A 24,810-nucleotide genomic window follows, 5' to 3' on the forward strand; every position below is an offset into this window, starting at 1 on the left:
AAAATATTATGGTTACAGAAAGTTTTTCATTTTTTTCCTCAAGTCATCATCTACAAGGCAAGGAGAATATTCTCATAAATAAAATATATACCAAAAAAGGTAGCATTTAAAAATGACTCCAGAGTACTGATTTTTATTTTTTATTTTTTTTGCTCAAGCCACAGGCCTTTTTACTTTAGAAATACAAAATTGAAGAATCCATCATATCTCATATTTTGTGTTTTGGCATTCAGATAGTAGTACTGGAAACATTTGAGCTACCATGGAGAAAACACCCTTTTCATTTGACGAACCTTGAAAAATCAAATTATACATATTGAATCAGATTAATGAGTCTTAAATATCCTCCAATTTCTTTTAGGATTATATCAACACTATGAGACCATTCAATTCTGAAAGATTAAAGTACAAATACCTATAAATTGAAAAGACAATTTTTTTTTAAATTTTTTAATTTATTTATGATAGTCACACAGAATGAGAGAGAGAGAGGCAGAGACACAGGCAGAGGGAGAAGCAGGCTCCATGCACCGGGAGCCCGATGTGGGATTCGATCCCGGGTCTCCAGGATCACGCCCTGGGCCAAAGACAGGCGCTAAACCGCTGCGCCACCCAGGGATCCCCAAGACAATTTTTCATTGTTAGATTTATCTGATTAGACTACAACAAAAAATGCATATCAAATGGCTGTTGAAGAAGAATACTTTTGCTTTTCCTCTCAGCATTGCTTTATGTTATTAGATCACTGCTTGTAATTTCTGTACATAAAATTTTTATTTAGCAATCAAAAAATTTGGTATTGAAATATTATTTTTTGCCTTAATGGAATGTTTGTTCATATTATAATATATAGTGCACACTACATGATATAACGTATATCTCTTATCTAATAATTTAATTGGAATAAAAGTTCCTCTATCATAAAATAACTTCCTTGAAATAAGGTGAAATCTTCAAATTATTAAGGAGAATTCAAGTAACTTCTAAGGACTCTTGGTCATGCCATTGAATTTTAGAGAAAGGGAAAATGTCCAATCTGACCAATTTTTCAACATTAGGGACTTTTTTTTTTTTACAATGTAGAGGTTGAGAAAACACTCATAAAATTTCATGTCATTTTCTACCATGGACTTTCTGTAAATCTCTTAATTATTTTGTATAAGGTACTATTCTAAAATAAAAATTTATTTTTCAAAATGTTAAGCATGGTTTATGTTCTATACACAATTCCCACACAGAATTATGTAAGAATATAATTTTGTGTATTTACATATACATGTACCTTATATGTATGAATGTATACATATATAAATTATATATGCAAAAATAGACACATATGTGATTTTATTGGGCCTTTATTTGGCGTTTGAAATAAATAAATTCTAGGAGTGCCTTGGTGGTTCTCTCGGTTAGGCATATGACTTTGATTTCAGATCAGGTAATAATCTCAGGATCAAGCACTGTGTTGGGCTCCTCACTAAGCAGGAATCTGCTGGTAAGTCTCCCTCTTCCCCTCTTCTTTGGCCCTCCCCCTGTTCTCTTTCTCTCTCTAAATAAATCTTTTTTAAAAAAAGAAATACATATATTCTATTTTCATTTGGATATATATTTTGTGAATTTTTGTTTGTTTCTTTATTTTCAGCACTAATTTATGTTCATTCATCCATTAATTATTTTTCTAATTAAGTTGGACTCATTACTAATATTCCACACAGCAACTTGCCTAATATAGCTTGTCTAACAAAATTATAAATGTGTGATATGAATGAATGTAGGTAAAATTTACACATCATCTATTTTATATTCCCTTTTCAATTTGTATCTATTTTAGAAATTTTATAATGTTTGGTGATTCTTCTCTTAGTTATGTGCTTAACAGTTTCACTTCATCCTTGATTTTAATACATTCGTGATTCCACCCTTATTTAGTAAAATATAATAGAGAAATTCTCATATTTTTTAAAGATTTATTTAGTTGAGAGAGAAAGCATGAGCAGGGGTAGGGGCAGGGGGAGAAGCAGGGTGCCCACTGAGCAGAGAGACTGATGCAGGACTCAATCCCAGGACCCTGAGATCATGATCTGAGCTGAAGGCCGATACCTAAGTCACCCAGGTGCCCCAGTTCTTATCTTTTATAAAGCTAGACCATTCGGTAGATTAAAAGGAGAAAATATAGAATTGCCCCAGTAATGCCCCATAAAGAAGTTTCCAAAGTAATGCCTTCATGACCTAATTAATGGTTGTAAGTATAATACGAAGAAAGTTTAAAAATATATATTTCTTTTATTGTAGTGATTTTTAAACTACAGTAATAAAGATTGCACCTATAACTGACCAAAGTCGAGAGTAAAAAGCCCTAGTACAGCTTTCTGTTGACTTTATGAATGTAAACAAAATTGCCCGTCATTTTTTTTAATATACATGTGGTTTTAACATAAGACATAGGTAGATTTTTAATTTTTTACTTACTTTTCTTGCTTCTTTTTTAAGATTTATTTATTCATGAGAGACACAGAGAGAGAGGTAGAGACACAGGCAGAGGGAGAAGCAAGCTTCCTGCAGGAATCCTGATATGGTACTCGATCCCAGGACTCCAGGATCATGCCGTAGGCCAAAGGCAGGCGCCAAACCACTGAGCCACCCAGGCATCCTTCTCGCTTACTTTCTTAAACTAGTACTGATATCATATATATGTGCTGTGTTATTATATAATAAACATATTACATATGTGTGTAAATTGAGATTGGGTGAATTTAGGAAACTAATCATTTCAATGATGTTGAAATAAGATATATTTTTTTTTGTATAAAATAGTAGGAGTATTGAATAACAAGAGTTTATTCTGCAACATGTTGAATTATACCCAGAAATGTTATCATCTATACTGTTATGATTTTATTTATTTATTTATTTATTTATTTTTAATTTTTATTTATTTATGATAGTCACACAGAGAGAGAGAGGCAGAGACACAGGCAGAGGGAGAAGCAGGCTCCATGCACCGGGAGCCCGATGTGGGATTCGATCCCGGGTCTCCAGGATCGCGCCCTGGGCCAAAGGCAGGCGTCAAACTGCTGCGCCACCCAGGGATCCCCCTGTTATGATTTTATTGGAAGAAATAATATAATATTCTTTAATATGGGTCAGCTAATAAAGTACATATATAAAAGGGAATGAAATGGAAATAAAAGAGAATTTTCCAATGAAAGGGAAAAACAAATATTTAACAATAAACTAAATTTTCCTAGTAAATCATTCATTTTATGTTTTCCCTGAGATTTATCAAAGTTCATTGCTACTAATTCTGCCAAAATACTCAATAATCGAGATTTAATCCTAAGAAGTATCAAGCAATTGAGATACCTATCACCTATTTATCAATCTATTATTTAAATATTACCAAATGCATGCAATTAACAATACTAAATCCAACTTGATTATTTAAGATTAACAAGTTTTTTTCCATATATCAATATTCCACACTCAATTATTTATAAAACTATTTTTAAACCATGCATTTTATTCCCTTGAAGATTTCTCTCTTTTTTTTTTTTTAAGATTTTTCTTTATTTATTCATGAGAGACACAGGCAGAGGGAGAAGTAGGCTCCATGCAGGCAGCCCAATGTGTGACTCCATCCCAGACCCCTAGGATCAGGCCCTGAGCTGAAGGCAGAAGCTCCACCACTGAGCCACCCATGCATCCGGAAGGTAAGATTTCTTACAAACTACGCCTACTATGGTTTTCAAGGTTTGGATTCTTATCAATTTCTTACAGGTTTTGAGGAAATGATTTATGTATGAATCATGTTAAAATACTTCTGACCTTGATTGTTTTGATATCTAATAGTATTTTTAATTAAAGAGTAAGCTTTATTTTTAAACAAATTACAGTTTATACACTTGATGATACCAAAGACCAGTATTTTTTAATTATCTTAATTTGAAAAATAAATTGAAAACAAAAGACTTTGTTCCAAATCAGAGTCAAAATTATGAATATATTTAAACTTTTTTTGTATATCAACTACATTGTTAAAAATGAAAAGGCTAATTACATTTTGCGTGACTGACACTATCTTAATGGTTTCAGATCAGATATTTTCTGTGATTTACAAGTAAAAAAAAAATCAGACAAGCATGTGAATAATGTATGGCAAAGACATTTTTAAGAATTGGTCCTAATTTTATTACTGAATTTCTACATAAAATTTAAATCTATCATGCAATAACTGAAAATGAAAGGCAGTAGAAGCTGAGAGTTTTTAAGGATTTTTTCTGGCAGTCATAATTTCTGTTAGAATCCTCATAGATCTAGAGATAATTGAAGAAGAGTTATTTACGTTGATCCAATTTTTAGCACTTTTTAATATTTCAAATATTTAGTTTGCAATTGGAAAATAAAAACTCATATGTTACCTTCTATTAAATGAGGAATTTCTGTTTGGGTTCCCCACCTGGAATTAAAAGCTTCATTGTTGTTGTTTTTTTTTTAAATCCTTATAAATGTAAACATTAAACTACAATGCTCTCAATCATTCCAATATAAATTGGTTTTTCCAATAAAGATATGGATTACCGTTAGCCACATTTTATAGTTAAAATTGTGTAAAATATACCCTTAAATTATGTATTCCCTCATAATATCTTTATTTATTTACTATTGTATATATTCCGTGTATTATGCACTTACCACGTGACAAACAGTATGTTAAATACTTTTTATAAATAATTTCCTGTAATACTTAGAATAACCCCTGAGGTAGAGATCCTCACCCTCAACTGACATCTGAGGATTCTCAAAGTCAAGAATTGTGTGACTTACTCCAAATTGCTCAGCTAAAAAAAAAAAAAAGAAAAGAAAAAAAATTGCTCAGCTATTGTCAGAATCAAGATTCAAACCCTGGTGTCTTAATGCTAAAGCTCATCTTTTTCATCATTATAGAATACACTGCCAAGATTCTTGAGAGAGTTGCCGACATTTACTGTCTGCTTCCTCTCTCCTCAGTTATTTGAATTTGGTGTCTATTTTCACCAATCCATGGCTAATGTTCCCTGTACTGCTACACAGAACATCTGCTTTGACAAATGACCTCTCCAGTGCCATATCCATTAAATCTTATCAGTTTCTTTTTTTACTTAGCTGGCTGCTCTCAAAAATACATTTTTTTTTAAGATTTAGCTTTCTTTTTGTTTTTCTAATTCTATTAATATATTGATTGCTAATAGGGAAATATGACAAAAATTTTAAGGTGTCCAATAGTAATTAAAGGAAATGCTTTCAACTTTTGTAATGTGATTAGTTTTATTCCCTATAAAGTGTTCCTTAACATAATTGATGTAAGAGTGGACTAGAATCTTTCAGTCTTAGAGTCTAATTTGGATACATCAAGAGTGAATGGTTCAATAAAGAAGTGAATAACTTTTCATCTTGAACGTTAGTTTTCCCCCAGAAAAATGATATAGAAGGAAGCTTCTGACTTTATACCATGTAATAAAGTGGTTACGTAAAATGTAAGCTGAAATATGGTGATCTGTTGAAATTCATGATAGTCGTAAATTTCAGAAATCAGAGCATATGCAAATATATTATTTTAGGTGCCTCTGATCATCCATATATTTTCATCACTTTAGATATGGTAATAAAAGATGTAGTAATGTTAAAATAAATACATTTGCCTTTAAACCACTGTCTATTGATTTGATTTTATATTTTCGGTTAATAGTTACCTAGCCTATTTTTACAACCCTCACCTATAAAATAGAAATGCCTTTGGATTTATGACCCCAATAAAATAATTTGAAACAGCAAACACTCTCTCATATTTTTCATTTATTTCTAGCATTTTTACATAAATTTAAATATAAGGTGTCAGGGGAGGGGCAAGATGGTGGAAGAGCAGGGTCCCCAAATCACCTAGATCACCTTCAAACCATCCTGAAAATTTACGAATTCGGCCTGAGATGTAAAGAGAGACCAGCTGGAACGCTACAGTGAGAAGAGTTCGCGCTTCTATCAAGGTAGGAAGACGGGGAAAGAGAAATAAAGGAACAAAAGGCCTCCGAGGGGGAGGGGCCCCGCGAGGAGCCGGGCTGAGGCCGGGGCGAGTGTCCCCAGGACAGGAGAGCCCCGTCCCGGAGGAGCAGGAGCTGCACCAACCTTCCCGGGCGGAAAGGGGCTCGCAGGGAGTTGGAGCAGGACCGGAGGGCGGGGATGGCCTCGGGCTCCCGGGGACACTAACAGACACCTGCGCCCCGGGAGAGTGCGCCGAGCTCCCTAAGGGCTGCAGCGCGCACGGAGGGACCCGGAGCAGCTCGGAGGGGCTCGGGCGGCGGCTCCAGGGAGGGGGCTGCGGGGCGGGAGCGCGAATCCAACAGCGCAGGCCCCGGAGCACAGGGCGCCGGGACACAGCCCAGGATCCGGCCTCCCCCGGGACAGGCAGAGGCCGGGAGGGCCCAGGACAGCGAGGACGCTCCTGCCCCGAGCTGAGCAGATCAGCGGCCCCGCCCCGGAGCCTCCAGGCCCTGAGGACGGAGAGCCGAGAGCCCCGAGCCGCGTAGTTCCTGCGGAGGCTGAATCCAGGCTTCCAGAGTTGCCATAGCAACTGCGGCTGATCCTCCTGGGGCCCCACGGGGTAAACAACCCCCGCTGAGCCCTGCAGCAGGCAGGGGCAGAGCAGCTCCCCCAAGTGCTAACACCTGAGAATCAGCACAGCAGGCCCCTCCCCCAGAAGACCAGCTGGACGGACCAGTGATACTCCCCCGTGTTCCAATACAACTTGTTTTTGGCCACTCTGCACTGAGCAAAATGACTAGAAGGAAAACCTCACCTCAAAAGAAAGAATCAGAAACAGCCCTCTCTCCCACAGAGTTACAAAATCTGGATTACACTTCAATGTCAGAAAGCCAATTCAGAAGCACTATTCTACAGCTACTGGTGGCTCTAGAAAAAAGCATTAAGGCCTCACGAGACTTCATGACTGCAGAATTTAGATCCAATCAGGCAGAAATTAAAAATCAATTGAATGAGATACAACCCAAACTAGAAGTCCTAACGACGAGGGTTAACGAGGTAGAAGAACGAGTGAGTGACATAGAAGACAAGTTAATGGCAAAGAGGGAAACTGAGGAAAAAAGAGACAATCAATTAAGGGACCATGAAGACAGATTAAGGGAAATTAATGACAACCTAAGGAAGAAAAACCTACGCTTAATTGGGGTTCCCGAGGGCGCCGAAAGGGACAGAGGGCCAGAATATGTATTTGAACAAATCCTAGCTGAAAACTTTCCCAATCTGGGAAGGGAAACAGGCATTCAGATCCAGGAAATAGAGAGATCCCCCCCTAAAATCAATAAAAACCGTTCAACACCTCGACATTTAATAGTGAAGCTTGCAAATTCCAAAGATAAAGAGAAGATCCTTAAAGCAGCAAGAGACAAGAAGTCCCTGACTTTCATGGGGAGGAATATTAGGGTAACAGCAGACCTCTCCACAGAGACCTGGCAGGCCAGAAAGGGCTGGCAGGATATATTCAGGGTCCTAAATGAGAAGAACATGCAACCAAGAATACTTTATCCAGCAAGGCTCTCATTCAAAATGGAAGGAGAGATAAAGAGCTTCCAAGACAGGCAGGAACTGAAAGAATATGTGACCTCCAAACCAGCTCTGCAAGAAATTTTAAGGGGGACTCTTAAAACTCCCCTTTAAGAAGAAGTTCAGTGGAACAATCCACAAAAACAAGGACTAAATAGATATCATGATGACACTAAACTCATATCTGTCAATAGTAACTCTGAACGTGAATGGGCTTAATGACCCCATCAAAAGGCGCAGGGTTTCAGACTGGATAAAAAAGCAGGACCCATCTATTTGCTGTCTACAAGAGACTCATTTTAGACAGAAGGACACCTACAACCTGAAAATAAAAGGTTGGAGAACCATTTGCCATTCAAATGGGTCTCAAAATATACCCTAAAAACTATAGAACACTTCTGAAAGAAATTGAGGAAGACACAAAGAGATGGAAAAATATTCCATGCTCATGGATTGGCAGAATTAATATTGTGAAAATGTCAATGTTACCCAGGGCAATTTACACGTATAATGCAATCCCTATCAAAATACCATGGACTTTCTTTAGAGACTTAGAACAAATTATTTTAAGATTTGTGTGGAATCAGAAAAGACCCCAAACAGCCAGGGGAATTTTAAAAAAGAAAACCATATCTGGGGGCATCACAATGCCAGATTTCATGTTGTACTACAAAGCTGTGTTCATCAAGACAGTGTGGTACTGGCACAAAAACAGACATATAGATCAATGGAACAGAACAGAGAACCCAGAAGTGGACCCTGAACTTTATGGTCAACTAATATTCGATAAAGGAGGAAAGACGATCCACTGGAAGAAAGACAGTCTCTTCAATAAATGGTGCTGGGAAAATTGGACATCCACATGCAGAAGAATGAAACTGGACCACTCTCTTGCACCATACACAAAGATAAACTCAAAATAGATGAAAGATCTAAATGTGAGACAAGATCCCATCAAAATCCCAGAGGAGAACTCAGGCAACACCCTTTTTGAACTTGGCCACAGTAACCGGAGAAGGACAAACAGTGTATGTTCTCATTAATTTGGGGAATATGAATAATAGTGAAAGGGAATATAAGGGAAGGGAGAAGAAATGTGTGAGAAATATCAGAAAGGGAGTCAGAACATAAAGACTTCTAACTCTGGGAAATGAACTAGGGGTGGTGGAGGGGGGGAGGGCGGGGGGTGGGGGTGAATGGGTGACGGGCACTGAGGGGTACACTTGACGGGATGAGCACTGGGTGTTGTTCTGTATGTTGGTAAATTGAACACCAATAAAATTAATTAAAAAAATAAATATAAGGTGTCATTTTTAATATATATAAATGTAAATATTTAAAAATAAAATTATTACCCTTTTAATATAACTTGATACTTGGCAATAAATATTTTTAAACTGTATCAAAAAGCTCATCCTTAACTGTGGAAATTTTACCCTACTAAAAAATACATGTTTACTTTTATTCAACTATAACGAAAAATTTTTATCATAGTATAATGCTATACTTTGTAGTTTATTTTTTAAGATTTCTTTGTTTATTTATTTATTTATTTATTTGTTTATTTATTTATTTATTTATTCATGATGGACATAGAGAGGCAGAGACACAGGCAGAGGGAGAAGCAGACTCCATGCCTGGAGCCCGATGCGGGACTCGATCCGGGGACCCCAGGACCGCGCCCTGGGCTGAAGGTGGTGCTAAACTGCTGAGCCACCCGGGCTGCCCCCATACTTTGTAGTCTTATGTTAATTTCCTTATACCTTTCTATGAAACTATGGATTAAAAATTGAAAAATTTTTAAAAACTTTTCTGCCTATAAGGTTCTTAGTGTTCATTTTTTTAGTTACAAATGAATTATTAAAATTGTTAGTAAAGGGGATCCCTGGTGGCTCAGCGGTTTAGCCCCTGCCTTCCACCCAGGGCGTGATCCTGAAGTCCGGGGATCCAGTCCCGGGTGGGGCTTCTGGCATGGAGCCTGCTTCTCCCTCCTCCTGTGTCTTTGCCTCTCTCTCTGTCTATCATAAATAAATAAATATTAAAATTGTTAGTGATTCATCAAGCACGTAAATATTAATTAATTAAACTTTTACTGGAAGTGCATTTCTGCTGGGCAAATATTTTTATTAATTATTTTAATTAGTTATCTGTAAATAGATGTTATTCAATGCTAAATGGGGTAGTGTTCTTTCTGTAATCATATTTTTCACTTTATTTTTCACTTTATTTTTCACTCATTTTTCACGGTACAGTGTTAATAAGTGGGAAACCTTTTGTCACTCCTATAAGTGTTCAGGAATTAGATTTTCATAGCACTGCCATTCAGTTATTTGAATTACTTCTGTAAAAAAAAAAAGCAAAAACTAACGTAGGATTCATCATAAAAATAATTTATTCTTTTAATTTTGCCTAAGGCAAAGAATGAATATTATCTGATTTTTATAGATTTTACTACTCAATAAATAGTTAAGCACTTTCCTAAATTCTTTCTTCCCCCTTGCTACTGGAAACACCCATTAATATCTGCCCCAGATAATCTAAGGCTTTGAGAACTTGTGATATCTGAAGTCCGGCAAAATCTAGAGAGGTAAGAAGGAAAAGACCAGGACTATGTCTATAGACCGAATTTTTCTTCCACATTCACAGTTATGAAAGATTTTTACCTAATAAAAGGATGTATAATGGTATGGAGAGAATCCAGAACTGCTACACTATAGAAGTAACATTAGAATAGGGAGTGACTTAATGTTTTCTCAATATTAACAACATCTATTAATATTTTCATAACTTAACCTTGTCAATACAAAAATTATCTGTGCATAGTTGAGCCTTTTATGTTTACAGAAATATACATATTTATCCATTTATCTTTTTATACCTTTAAAATAAAATATCCATCGTATTAAAGGACAATCTGAGGCAAATTATTATTTTTTGCTTAATACTATATCATGAAAACTTTCTATATCAATATAAATGCTCTTTCTATACAATCTTTTTCATTTCCTGTTATATTTTTCTGTTTTAAAGATCTAGAATTGAGAACATTTGAACATTTGAATTTGAAGCAATATTCAGAATTCACTTACATCAATTTTTTTTTAATTTCTGTAACATAATTATTTCCCAAGGCATCTTCCTTCCATTTCTTTTCTGGAATTCTCCAAATCATTTCTCATCTCATTTTTATTTTTTGAACATTTGAATTTGAAGCAATATTCAGAATTCACTTACATCAATTTTTTTTTTTTAATTTCTGTAACATAATTATTTCCCAAGGCATCTTCCTTCCATTTCTTTTCTGGAATTCTCCAAATCATTTCTCATCTCATTTTTATTTTTTTTTAAGATTTTATTTATTCATGAGAAGCAGGCTCCATGCAAGGAGCCAGATATGGGACTCAATCCTGGAACTCCAGGATCACGCCCTGAGCCGAAGACAGACGCTCAACCACTGAGATGTGTCCCTCATCTCACTTTTGTATGTCTTATCAACTGTATTTGTCATGATTTTTCAGAGAAATAAAACCAAGAAAAAATATATAAATATATGTGAGGAGTTTATTATGGGAATCAGCTTATGTGATTATGGAGGTTGCAAAGTTCTCTGATCTGCCATCTGCAAGTTGGGGAACCAGGAAGTGGTATAATTCAGTCTGAGTCCACGGCCAAAGAATGTGGAGGCCACTGGTGAGTCCTGGTCCTCGCTAAATCCAAAGGCCAGAGAAAATGGATGTCCTAGTTTAAGTCAAAAGAGCAAATCTACTCTTCCTTTGCCTTTTTGTTGTTTCTGCCCCCAGCAGATTGGATGGTATCTACCCACACTGGGTCTGTTCATGTTGTCTACCAATTAAAATGCTAATCTCTTCCAGAAACACCTCACAGACACATCCAGAAATTATGTTTTACAGGATTTCTGGACATTCCTTACCTCAGTCAAGTTGACACATCTTGCAACTCTTCTTGGAATAATTTTTCATGGCCTTTTTTCTCTGTTATATTTCTTTAACATTAGAAGAACTTTTTTTTTCCAGAAGATTTATTCAGCTTCCTAGAGCAAATTGTTTTTTAATATTCATTCTTTATGTGACTCATGTTTTAGATTCTTTTCCCTATTATTCTCTTCATGCACAGTAAAGTACCAAAGTAATTTTCAGTTACTTTTGTCTCATTTATTTCCTTCAGTATGAACTACAAATCCACATAAGCATTACCAAAATATAGTTAATACCCTCGTTATGTCTTCTCTCCCTTCAACATTTCCTTTGAAGAAAATAAGAAAATTTTGCTGTATTATACTTAACTAAGAGACGAATAATATCTTTTTAACAATAAATACTTATTGGACATTTGAGATATCATTAAATCATCAAGATCATAAGATAGTAATATACACAGTGTATTTCAAATATATTATTAGAAGTTTGGGGTAATTTCAAGATTTTGTTATATGATACTTTTATGAAGTTTTACAATATTCCTATGAATGAACTAAACAGGTAATGTTGTTCTTCCTTAGTTGCCCATTATTCAGTTTATTTATTGAAATTTAAAGCCTTTTATTCATTAATTTGTCTCATCTATGTTTTGTATTTACTCAGTGAAATTAATTTCTTTTTTTTTTAATTTATGATAGTCACACAGAGAGAGAAAGAGAGAGAGAGGCAGAGACACAGGCAGAGGGAGAAGCAGGCTCCATGCACCGGGAGCCAGATGTGGGATTCGATTCCGGGTCTCCAGGATCGCGCCCTGGGCCAAAGGCAGGCGCTAAACTGCTGCGCCACCCAGGGATCCCAGTGAAATTAATTTCTTTTTTTTTTATTTATTTATGATAGAGAGAGAGAGAGAGAGAGAGAGGCAGAGACACAGGCAGAGGGAGAAGCAGGCTCCACGCACCGGGAGCTTGACGTGGGATTCGATTCTGGGTCTCCAGGATCGCGCCCTGGGCCAAGGGCAGGCGCCAAACCGCTGCGCCACCCAGGGATCCCGAAATTAATTTCTGAGAGTATTATTTTGAACTAGAGAAGAACAAGAAAGATATGAACTATCTGCTCAAATTTTGTAATCAATATTATTGGCTTTCTGGGTAGCCATAAAATACTAATATCATACAAATACTTATGCTTCTTATATATGTATTTTTTCATCCATATTCTTCTAACTGTATTCTCACAAATGTTATGCTTGTAATAGAATATTTGCTCTGTATCAGTTATCAAAATTAATGTAGATAATATAAGAATAAAAGGCATACTTTGACAATTGGTGAGATTATGTATTTCTTAATTTCTCTAAAAAAGGTGTATTTTTTCTTTCAATTAATTGAAGGTTTACCAAAAGATATTTTTACTGGCTGTCATCATAAGGCTAGTGTGTATTATTCACTAAGCAAAGGATGCCAAAATAAGTTCTATATTCTTCATTCGATTATATTTTGTTCCAACATAAGTAAGAATCAAAAGATTTATGAGAATGTCTCTTCTACAATTGTCGGTTTTAAAGTTTCTGAAAGAATAAGTGAAGCACTAAGTATTACTTTAAATGCCCATAATAGGAATGCCTGGGTGGCTCAATGGTTGAACATCTGCCTTTGGCTCAGGTCATGATCCTGGGGTCCCAGAATCCAGTCCCACATTAGGCTCCTTGCAGGAAGCCTGCTTCTCCCTCTGCCTATGTCTCTGCTTCTCTCTCTCTGTGTATCTCTCATGAATAAATAAATAAAATCTTAAAAATAAATAAATGCCCATAATAGATAACAAACCAGTTTTAATTTGGCAAGTCCATAACTGGACCACTATACTTCATGTTTATATTTAAGTCTTGCTCTTTTTAATGCTTACAATTACTAAGAAAAAGTGTATTATTATTTTATATACATCTTCATTATCAGAATTTATACACTCAAGGCTATTTCTCTGTTTAATAATATATGTCCTAGAATATTTTTAAAAAGCACAATTGTATGTAAGATTTCACTTTGCAAATGTTGCTACTTTATGAGAACTTTTATAGCATCTAATCCTGCTACTCTTTAATTTTAATGACTTTTTTATTGTGCTAAATTTGTGACTAGTGGAAGACAAACAGAAATAAGTATGTATGTTAATTCTATAAAATTTAAAATCCTGTAGAAGTATTATTATAACCTTTTTAATTATACAAAAATGAATTTGTAGTTTATGTCTCATCAAAAAGAAAATATTTTTTTTTCTTTTTAAGATTTTATTTGTTTATTCATGAGAGACACAGAGAGAGAGAGGCAGAGACACAGGCAGAGGAAGAAGTAGGCTCCATGCATGGAGTCTGATGTGGGACTTGATCCTGGCTCTCCAGAATCATGACCTGGGCTGCGGGCAGTGCTAAGCTGCCGAGCCATGCGAGCTGCCCAAGAAAAAATTTTCATAACACAGTAACAAATCAATTAATTAGGGCTCAGGTAAATGTCTGAAGAAAATAGAATTTTTTCAGTATGGCTCTATATAATGCTCTATTAGACCATAAATAGAAATAATGAAGCAAGGAGAAATTGGCTCTAAGAAGGAAAAGGGTAGATCTTTTATGTTGTTTTAAAAAAAAGTGCAATTTGATCAGCTTCTATTAAATTATTGTAATTTATTTAAAATAATTTTCCAGGTAGAATACTTTGGTCATTATTGTTTTCCTTTTGATATGTGGAGGGAACAAGTACATAGAGAGAAGGGGAGATAGAAGCCCTTCTGTAAACTTTTCAGTGATTTGTTGTGTCATTCATTTTCAAACACCAAAGGATTTATCTCCATTTCATGAAAAAAATATATTTGGATTAATATTCTTAGAAATTCTAAATATTAAGCATCTTTTAAAGAAATGATTAATTAGAATAATGTGTCTGTGAATAGAAATCTATATCTGGGTATTGAAATTATTGCTTCATATAAAACTGTCATTAGGTATGTATGGTGGCAGTATAAAATGATACAATCTCTTTGAAAAACAGGTTTCTCACTTGCAAAATATTTTCTTAAAAATAGTTCCACTCCTAGGTATTTACCCAAGATGAAATACAAATGTATTTATTCAATAGATTGTATAAAATGTTTATAACAGCTGTTTCTCTAGTAATAAAAAATGGAATTAGCTCAATTTTCCAAGAATGGATGAAAAGATAGTGACATTATGATATATTTATATAATATTATTTGTTGTAACTCAGAAAAACAGAATGAGATAGCAATGCATAAAACAACATGATGAATCTTAATTTCATTCAAAATAGAACAAATCAAACACAAAAAAATACATACTCTGTGATTCAATTAAAATGAATTTCCAGAATGGATAAAACTAGGCCATGCTGGTAGAAATCAGAGCAATGATTGAATGGTTGACTGAAAAGAATATGTCAGAGTTTACTGAGATGAGAGAAGTGTTCTGTATTTTAATGGGAATGAAGTTTATACTAATAGATGTATGTCAAAACTCATCAAGCTCCTTTCTTTTTTTCTTCTAGTCTTCCATTTCCTTCCTTGCTTCTTCCCATCCTTCCTTCCTTGGCCTAATTAAAAAGCCATTAAGCAGAAATAAATAGGGCAGAAATGCAGTAAAGCTCAGAAATTGCTTATATATGAGGGATTAAATGAATACATAAATAAATACAACGAAGTTAATTGGAGCCAAGTTTCACATTTGGAGAAAAGATGATCTTCAAATATGAAAAGAGTGAATGAGTCCTGAAGTATAATACTGAACTTTGAAGTAGAGATATGACCTCATAGATACAGAAATAATTGTAGATGTCACATTCACACTGTGTATGTGTGTGTATACCCATATATATGAATTTGCATGCATTTATTTCCTGACTTCATCCACTTCTGGGACCAGCAAGTCCTCAACAGAAATAAGAATACTTAGAACTCAGAACTTGGTCAATAAATATTTTCCACTAAAAGAAACTACTATTTCTTGAGGAAATTATTTATTCTAGGGCTGGGGCTGAGAAAGAACAGCATGGCTCTGGAAAATTTTGTTGCACAAGAAACAAAGAAATGTTCAAAGGACAGAGAAAACACATTATAACAACATGGAAGCTAGTTTAAAGAAGCTAGCACTGTCATTGGCCCAACTGAGAAAAATGAATTCCAAATATAACAGTATGTGTGTTTATCACATTGAATAAAATAGGAATCCACAAAGCCATATTGATTAGATAAATAAACAAGTAGGAAAATAAAAATGTTTTCCTTGAAGTAGAATGCTGAGTAACAAATTTGGAAGAAATGATGAAATTAGAAAATTACCCTTTACTATCACCGCAATTAAATACAGGCAAGGAACATCAATTGGTGGTTAAGAGTGACTGGAATCTGGATGAGAAATAGGAAATCTGTATATCTCTATCTGTGCACCTTCAAAGTACTTATCTATTTAAAGAAGGGAGGAAAGCAGCTTTACAGTAGAGAATCCTTTCTGATAGTACTACAAGGAATTATCTCAAGCATCACAAAAGATGGAACAAATTCAGTTGTGTGGCCCCTGTTGGGATAAGAATACAAAAGTATTCCTGTGGCATTTCTACTGAAAGACATAACTTAAATCTAATCATGATGAAATAGGAGACAAATTAAAAACCATTCCAAAAAAAAAATACTGTTCTGTAATCTTCAAGAATGTGTAGGATATTAAAGTCAAGAACAAACAAAGAATTGTTCTAGCCAGAAGACATCTACAAGTAACATGATCTTGATCTGGATCTTTTTGACATAAAGTACATTGTGGGGAAAATTTTTAGAATTTGAATTAAGTATCTGAATTAAAGGTAAATGATGTAAGTGGTGTATTTCTTACAGATCTTCAGTTATTTCCTGTAACTTTGAAATAAATTTGAAATTAGTAAAAAAAAAGAAGAAATAACTTATTGAATTGTGCATCTTCTTTACAATTATACCTGCAATGTGTACTTCATTGTAAATGATAGCTTTTGACTCATATAGAAACAAAAGTACACAGCAGAAGAGATCATGAAATTAAAAACACAAAGTGAACAGTTGATAAATATAAAGAACAAATGGCAAATAAAAATGGAAAAATATCTAATTTTATGCCTGCTCAAAGCAACATTTACCACACTGACAAATATTTTAAAATTTGAGAATATTCCATAATATGAGGACTCAAGCAGACACTGTCATATAATATTGATGAATTTAGAATGAAATATTAGAATTGAAAACCAATTTGACCACTTGCTATTAGATTTGTGAGAGTTCTTTGCTTTGCATTTTTTCTCCTACCTTCCATTCTGATAATGATGTTCTATCTAATGAAAATATCTTTATTTCAGTGCCATCAAAATCATCAGACTTTTTATGTTTTTTTAATTTATTTCTGAATTATAAAAAAACAGTTTCCTGTATTCAATATTTTTAAATATAAAAATGTATTTAAAATTCTCTAGACTCTACCACTCATTCTGAATTCATTCTGTATTCAGCAAAACCAATGATAGTCATTTTTTCTATTCTGTTTTATATTTATGTTTTCTGCTATGAATATGAATTATTCTTATTTTTAATTCCATATACTCATATGCTCTCCAATGTGTCTTTAGTAGTTTGATTTTCCCGAAGTGTTGATGGATTTTACTGCACGCAAAAGTACAGTAATTTGTACTTTTTTAATTTGTACTTTTTAATTTTTTAATTTGTCTAATTCAACAAGATATTGATTTTTGGTGTGTGTGTGCTGGAATCTGTGAATATATATAGTATACATATGTATATATATGTAGGATATATATATGGCATATATACAGTATGACATATGACATATGTGTATATATGTATACATATAAATTGTTTTTAATTGTAAGCTTTTGCTGTTTGTGTTCTCTTTAGATTGATAATACTTTAGCAGTTAAAATTTGTATGTCCTTCTTAAATATTACTCATTTTTTTCCAAAATACTATTTGTGGCTCTTGAAATATGTAAGTATTAATCTATAAAAGGAAATTAGATTATATTTAATCATTATATTTGCTCCCAGAGGCTCAAACTATTTTGATCCACTCCATAAATCCAACGTGCAAGTTCAGGTGGTGACGTTTTCTCTATGTGCCCACCAGCTCAACTCTTGCTAGATTCCAAAGCTCGGCCAGATTTAAATTTCTCAGTGGTGTTTTGGTGTGTTAGGTGGTTGACTGAATTCACATATTTCACATGGTGCATGAAGAAACTCAGAAGGACCTCAAACAACATCTCAGGACATTGATCATCGTCATTACTGCTAAATAGTCACCAAGATTACTGTCTAGCAGCAGAGTTAAGCTTTTTTCCCCAATTTTTAGTACAGTAAAATACATATAATTTATTATCTTACATTTTAACTCTATGGGTCGGTGGTATTAAGTATGTTCATATTGTTGTGCAACCGTCACCACCATCTAATTCCAAAACTCTTGCTTCTGTAAAACTATAGCCATTAAACAGTAACTCCCCATGACTGCTTCCCCTCAGCTCCTGGCAACTTCCATTCTACTTTTTCCCTCCCATTTTTCTCTCTCTGACCCCCAGCCTTTGGTAATCACCATTCAAGTCTCTGATACTGTGAGTTCAGCCTTTTTTTTTTTTTAAGATTCCACGTCAGTAGGGTTGTGAAATATTTATCGTTCTGTGTCTCTCTATCTCATTTAGCATAATGTCCTCCAGTTCATCCATGTTGTCACAAATAGCAGGATTTCCTTTTTTATTAAGGTTGAATAATACTCTATGGTATGTATATACACATTTTCCTTATCCATGGACCCATCAATAGACATTCAGGTTGTTTCTATATTTTGGCTATTGTAAATAATGCTGCAATCACCATGGGAGTACAGATATCTCCTCAAGAGAGTTACTTATTTCTCTTGGATATATCCTAAAGGTGGCATTGCTGGAATATACGATAGCTCTATTTTCAATTTTTTGAGGAACTTCCATGCTGTTTTCCCTAGTGGCTGTATCAATTTACCAACACTGTACAGGGTTCTCTTTTCACTACATCCTCACCAACTCTTGCTATCCCTTGACTTTCTAATAATAACCACCCTAAAAAATGTGAAATGTTAAATCCTTGTGGTTTTGATAAGCGTTTCCCTGATGATTGGTAATGTTGAGTACCTTCTCATATCATTTACCTGTCTGCCATTGGTATGCCTTCCTTGGAAAAGTGTCTATTCAGGTCTTTTGCCCATTTTTAAATCAGGTTACTTGTGGGGTTTTTTTGCTATTGTATTGTAAGAGTTCCTTATATATTTTAGGTATTAATTCTTTATCAGACAGATGGTTTGCATTTTTTCTCATTCCACAGTTTGCACTCTCATTTTATTATTTCTTCTGCTGCAGAACTCTGTAGTTTGATATAGTACCACTTTATTTTTGCATTTCTTATGTGTGCTTCTGACATCAAATCAAAAAATCATTGTCAAGACCAATGTCAAGGAACTTTTCATTTTCTTTTAGGAGTTTTACAGTCTCAGGTCTTACATTTGAGTCTTTGGGCAATTTTGAGTTGATATTTGTGTACAGTATAAGAGAAGGGTCCAATTTAATTCTCTTTCATGTGGCTTTCAGCTTTCTAAACCATATTTATTAGAGAGACTTTTCTTTCTCCATTGAAAACAGCCAGGAAAGCCTTTAGAGGGGGGCAAGGATAAGACCCACTGAGATGAGGGCTGAGCAGCCTGTAAAAATCAATTCAGTTATTTTAATATGCTCTCTATGAAAATGTCTCCTGTATCTATGCTTGGAGTATATGTTCTGTTGTTCTAGCTGCACATATTATAAATTTATGATCATATTATAGTGTACACCTCTATTTCTTACATTTTGTTTCTTTGGTGCTTTTTTTTAAGATTAATACATGTTGTTATATGTATAACTGGCTAGTTGCTAATAACTAGTACTGAGATGCCTGTTGCACATGTTTCAGTTATTCATCCTTCCAAGGACAGACAATAACCTATTGGTCGTACAAGTCCTTGTATGTATCCTAAAGTGTACTTATGTGAGAGTATTTTATATATATAATTCTTGGATCCTGGGTAGTGCATATATTTAATTTGACCAAGAAGTATCAGACTGCTCTTAAGAATAGCTGTCCTGACAGGTCACAACATAAGCTCTACTTTCCCATATCCTGGCAAGACTCATCATTGTCCAGTTTGATAGGTTTAATATGATATCTAATTATTTTCCCTCCAATTTGTTTGACAACTAATTACAAAACTTTTTCTTAGAACCACTTAGAACAGTGGTATTTAAAATATTCCTTCAAAAATATTCTCTCTCTGTCTCTTGTTTCTTAGCTATCCATCTCCCCATATTTCTCAAGCTAGTTACATTTGATTTTGTTACTTACTAGAATGACATTTTCCTTTAGCTTAGGTAGCTACTCCAGATTTGTTTCTCTCAGCTGACTGAGATTGCAGTTGATTTGGGATGAACCAGAATCTCAATGCCTTATTAATATGCCTCACTTTCCCAAAGTCTCCCAAACTACTTTATCATAATCTCTTTTATTATGCCATCAAGGAATTTCCTTTCTTAATTTACTAGAAACCAGCTCTTTCATCCTTGCTCTTTGGTAGGCTTACGCTTTTGGAAACAAATATCTTGTAGGATCATTCTTTGAGATAAGGAATCACAGAACCTGCTACTTGGTTAATTGGGGAGCAAGAAAGGAGAAAACATGGAGGAAAAAAAGTAACATTTTTAAAGGACATCTGCCATATGCATATTAATGAGAGGTACAAAGAATCTGTATACCACATTATGACAACTTCCAATTCAGGATATATTTATGTAATGCTTTATAATTTACAGAGTGCTTTGAAATTCATGGACTCACAGAAGGATAAGCTAGCAAAGTATATTCACCTTACTAATGTGCATATGAATAAGGTCCAGTCAGCAACTCACAATGTAGAATCAGATGTATTGATTCTCCAGATTTTCACACACAGTAAGCTTCCTTATTATCAACAATTTTCAACTAACTGTCCACATATGGCTGTGGTGCTTAAGGAATTTTTCATGTTAACTGACAAAAGTGCCTGCCTTTCTCTTATCACACATTATTTTACTGAGGTACAAATTATTATGCCTTGAGGAAAGAAAAACTAATTTTATTATTAGCTTAGGTACAACACAACTAGAAAGTTAAATCTACTACAGAAAATCACTTCATATAAATTCTTTTAAAATTAACTGCACTTTTAGATTATTCATGCCACTGCTTCTCTCCAATAACATGGATAACTGAAAGTTGATGAAATTGCTAAATTGAGTTCCTCAGAACAGCAAACTGGAAAGTTTCCAGGAAGTTAACACTTTTCTTGATTGAAGATCAAATCATTTATTTTAAGGAATAGTCTCTTCACAGTATCACCCCAGAGCATTTGAACTGGGGGTTTCAAAATCACAGTTTGAAGTTTCTCATCTCACCAACTCCCACATCGAAGCTAGGGTCAAATATGTTGAAGTTATGAAACAATATACTCTAAACTAGAACCAAAAAATTTTTAAAAAGTGGAAGTTATAAGAAAGTCAAGCAAATGCAATCCCATTTTTTTTCTACTTGCAGACTTTCTAACTTCAAGAGGAATGCTATCTTCTGAAATCTTTATATCTTGTTACATAATCCCATTAAAAAAAATCTCAGTCCTGTTTAGGGACTATGTTTACATGATTATTCTGATGAAATTACGTGACTAATTTAAAAATATTGGTTTGCAATATTGAAATGGTTGATACATTGATTGGCTAGAAAAATTGCTTATTTATTTTGAAGCTGTATTGGCAATCATTCCAAATATATACAGGCTATATATGTTTTGTATTAGCTCTTTTGATATTTCACAATAAATCCAAATTTTTCACATATTCTGCTCCCTTAAAATGTTTTCAACGTCTTAGTTTCCAAAGAGTTTTAATAGCCTAAATAATTAGTGTACCCCACTGCCTTCTTGGTAATAAAATCTAAATGCAATTTCTGTTTTGCTGATTTTCTAGTGGAGTCCCTCTGATGATACATCTCCCTGTGAGGAGATTTCACTAGCACCCTTGCGGGTAGATTTATGGCAAGTGCTGGAAGACACTTTTCTATCAATTTCTGCCAGTGGCACTCCAGTGACTTATCCGCCACTCAGTGGCCAGCTTTATGTTTCTATAAAAGGTCTGGACCTAGCCTTTGATGGTCCTCTTCCGTAGATGCCTCTACTCTGGGGGGAGTAACTACACTTGTATATCCCATTCTTGTGTTCTTTAGAGTAATGAGGAAATGGTCAGTAAGATGTAAAGAGAACTCTATTTTCCTATTATAGTTAATAACTTTTTATATTAAACTCTTCAAATTACTGTATGGTTTCTACCTCCTGATTAAATCCTGATTAACACATATGGAGATGATAGCAGAGTAAGGCTGAATGAGATTCTCATTTCCTGTTGACTGCTAACAAATAGAGAGGTTGACCTTAAAAATAATAAATGCTGATCGAATCTATTCTTGTGGAAAATATAGTCCTACAGAAAATGGTGAAACTTAAAATGGCAAGTGGAGGAGACAGATACTAATGTCTTCAATTAATGTGTTGCAATAAACAGGTGGTCAGAAAATGACAATGATCACGAACACAAGGCAATTCTTATGAATGAAGACTAGTCCTTCAGATATAGTCTCTTCACAATCTTACCTCAGAATATTTAAACTGGATATCAGGAACTGAAAGAATGGGAGTGCCTGGGTGGCTCAATTGCTTAAACATCTGCCTTCAGCTGAGGTCATGATCCCAGAGTCCTGGGATCCAGCACCCCGTAGAGACCTGAGTCCAGCCCCAGGACCAACCTTGCATCCAGCCCCTCGCTCCCCTTATTGGGCTCACTGCTAAGCAGGGAGTCTGCTTCTCCCTCTCCCTCTGCCCCTCCCTGGCCTGTGTTCTCTGTTTCTCACTCTCTCAAATAAATCAAATCTTAAGAAAGAAAGGAAAGAGAAAGAAAGAAAGAAAGAAGAAAGAAAGAAAGAAAGAAAGAAAGAGAAAGAAAGAAAGAAAGAAAGAAAGAAAGAAAGAAAGAAAGAAAGAAAAGAAAACCCCCAAAATGTGTGTATTTTATGAGTGTGAAACATATACTTTAAATCTAAAAATACAGAGTTGAGAAAATACTAGTTACTAATCCCCCCACCACCACCACTTTACCTTTGTTATATAAAATATAAGTGAATGTGAAAGTTTTCACTAAAGGCAATTTCAGAGAAATTGGTCTCCTTGATGAAGAGCCCAGGTCCATTTACCAAGTTTTTTCTTTTTTTTTTTTTTACTCTAAAAGAGTACTCTATTTTTAATCATTATTTTGTAAAATAAATTCAGCTAGTAATTTTTTTTTAGGTCAATAGTCACTACACATTCTTGGAAAATGTCCAGTAACCTTGAATATGTAATTAGAACAGATGGCAATGTAAACAAAAATGATACATTCCTATCTTCTTAAGCACAACCTTTAATTAATTTAACATATATTAAGGTAATTAATTATAGGAAATTCTGATCACTTCAAAAACTGGATAGCAAACTACAAATATTACAGCACTATCAATTATAGATTTTATAAATAAAATGCCAGATCACCATAAGAAGTAGTTTATTTGGTGGGCTCTGAACTTAAGAAAATCCATGTTAATATTTCATTTTACTTGAATTTTTAAAAATCGGGTGAGTTAGAGCTAATACCAAACCGAAGTCTCTCACTAAGAGTTGAAAATCACAATTCCAACATTTTCTCTCATTATAAAAATAGGCAACTTCTGAAAAAAAAATCTTTTAACAGTTACTTTTTTAAAAAACAGTTCTTTGGATAATTTCTAGATTAATGATTTCTGAAAAGATTTCAAGACAATCAATTCTAAAAAATTCATTGTTAACTGTAGTCTCATTGTCTTTAAACATACACTTTATTTAAATAAACTGATTTACTATTTCAACTTAAGTAATGTTCAGATAATTAGTATAAAAATCTTTAAAACAGACCTTAAAAAGCATTAATGTTCTCAGTTTTGCTCTGAGTAATTACAACTTAATTTTACAAACAAATACATTGAACAAATATATTTTACAAAACAAATAATAGGTTCAGGCCTTGTCCAGTATTTTAATTTTGTCCATTTTATCTTTAAGAGTGTCACTTGACCAACATTGTGGCAAAGCCTAACTTTAACTTTTAGTCCTGTTGTTCACCTTGGGAAACATTCTGAAACTTAACAGCAGACATCCTTCTTACTAACCTAACTGAAGTAAAGGCCTGATATTGATAAATGTGTTTATTTTCAATATGAACTTTTGACCATTCTTTCTAAGTAAATGAACCGTTAGGCAGTTGGCTTGAGCCGGGAGGGATAAAGCAGGTGCTGGCCACACCGTCAGAGCCACCCAGAGGGCTTACAGCCACACCTTTAGAGCCACCTCTAAAGGCTAACGCAACAGAATGGGAAAGGCCTAGCCTCAGAGCTGGCTCAAAAGCCACAAGGGGACTTCTAAGGGTTGAGCACACATACAAAAGGTGCAACTTGCCCTTAGGTTACCTTACAGTCACAACAAAGTCTATTAAAAGTCCATTAATACGCAATAGGTAAACAAATACAATTATAACAGAATGACTCACGGGTAGGTGCATGCGCAGAAGCCAAACCTTTATGTAACCACCAGCTGTCAATCAAAAATGTCAATGAAAGCCAACATTAAATGCACACAAAATAGGTGTAAAAGGATGCAGCTAGAGCTTCTCAGGGCCGTTGCCACTGCTGCGCCGGTAGCGGCCCACTTTCATTCTTGAAAGTCTACTACACTTACCTACTCCATAAACTCTCTCCCCATCCTGGTCTCAAGCCTCTAGTTCTTTGGTGCATCTGGGTCAAGAACCAAGCGACCAGGTAACAGGACTTCTACTTTTTGCTCTTCCTCACAAGGACAGGTGGTCAGTGCTTTTTGTCAAAAAAGCTTCCCTTTTGCTAATCTCCTGCTGTCTGCTGAGATGCCTCAAACACCATACTGTGCCATCCTAGAAACTCTCACTGATAACTATTTTCCTTTCTTTGCTCTATGGTGCTTTCTGTTACTGCCCAGCTGCCATGCTCAGTCGGCTAGCTGGGAAACCCTCTGAACAGAAAATAACCTCCTCAAGACCCATCTATCATCAGCACCTAAACTG

The sequence above is a fragment of the Nyctereutes procyonoides genome, unplaced genomic scaffold (assembly GCF_905146905.1).
Source record: "Nyctereutes procyonoides isolate TBG_1078 unplaced genomic scaffold, NYPRO_anot_genome, whole genome shotgun sequence".
In the NCBI taxonomy this organism is placed as follows: domain Eukaryota; kingdom Metazoa; phylum Chordata; class Mammalia; order Carnivora; family Canidae; genus Nyctereutes; species Nyctereutes procyonoides.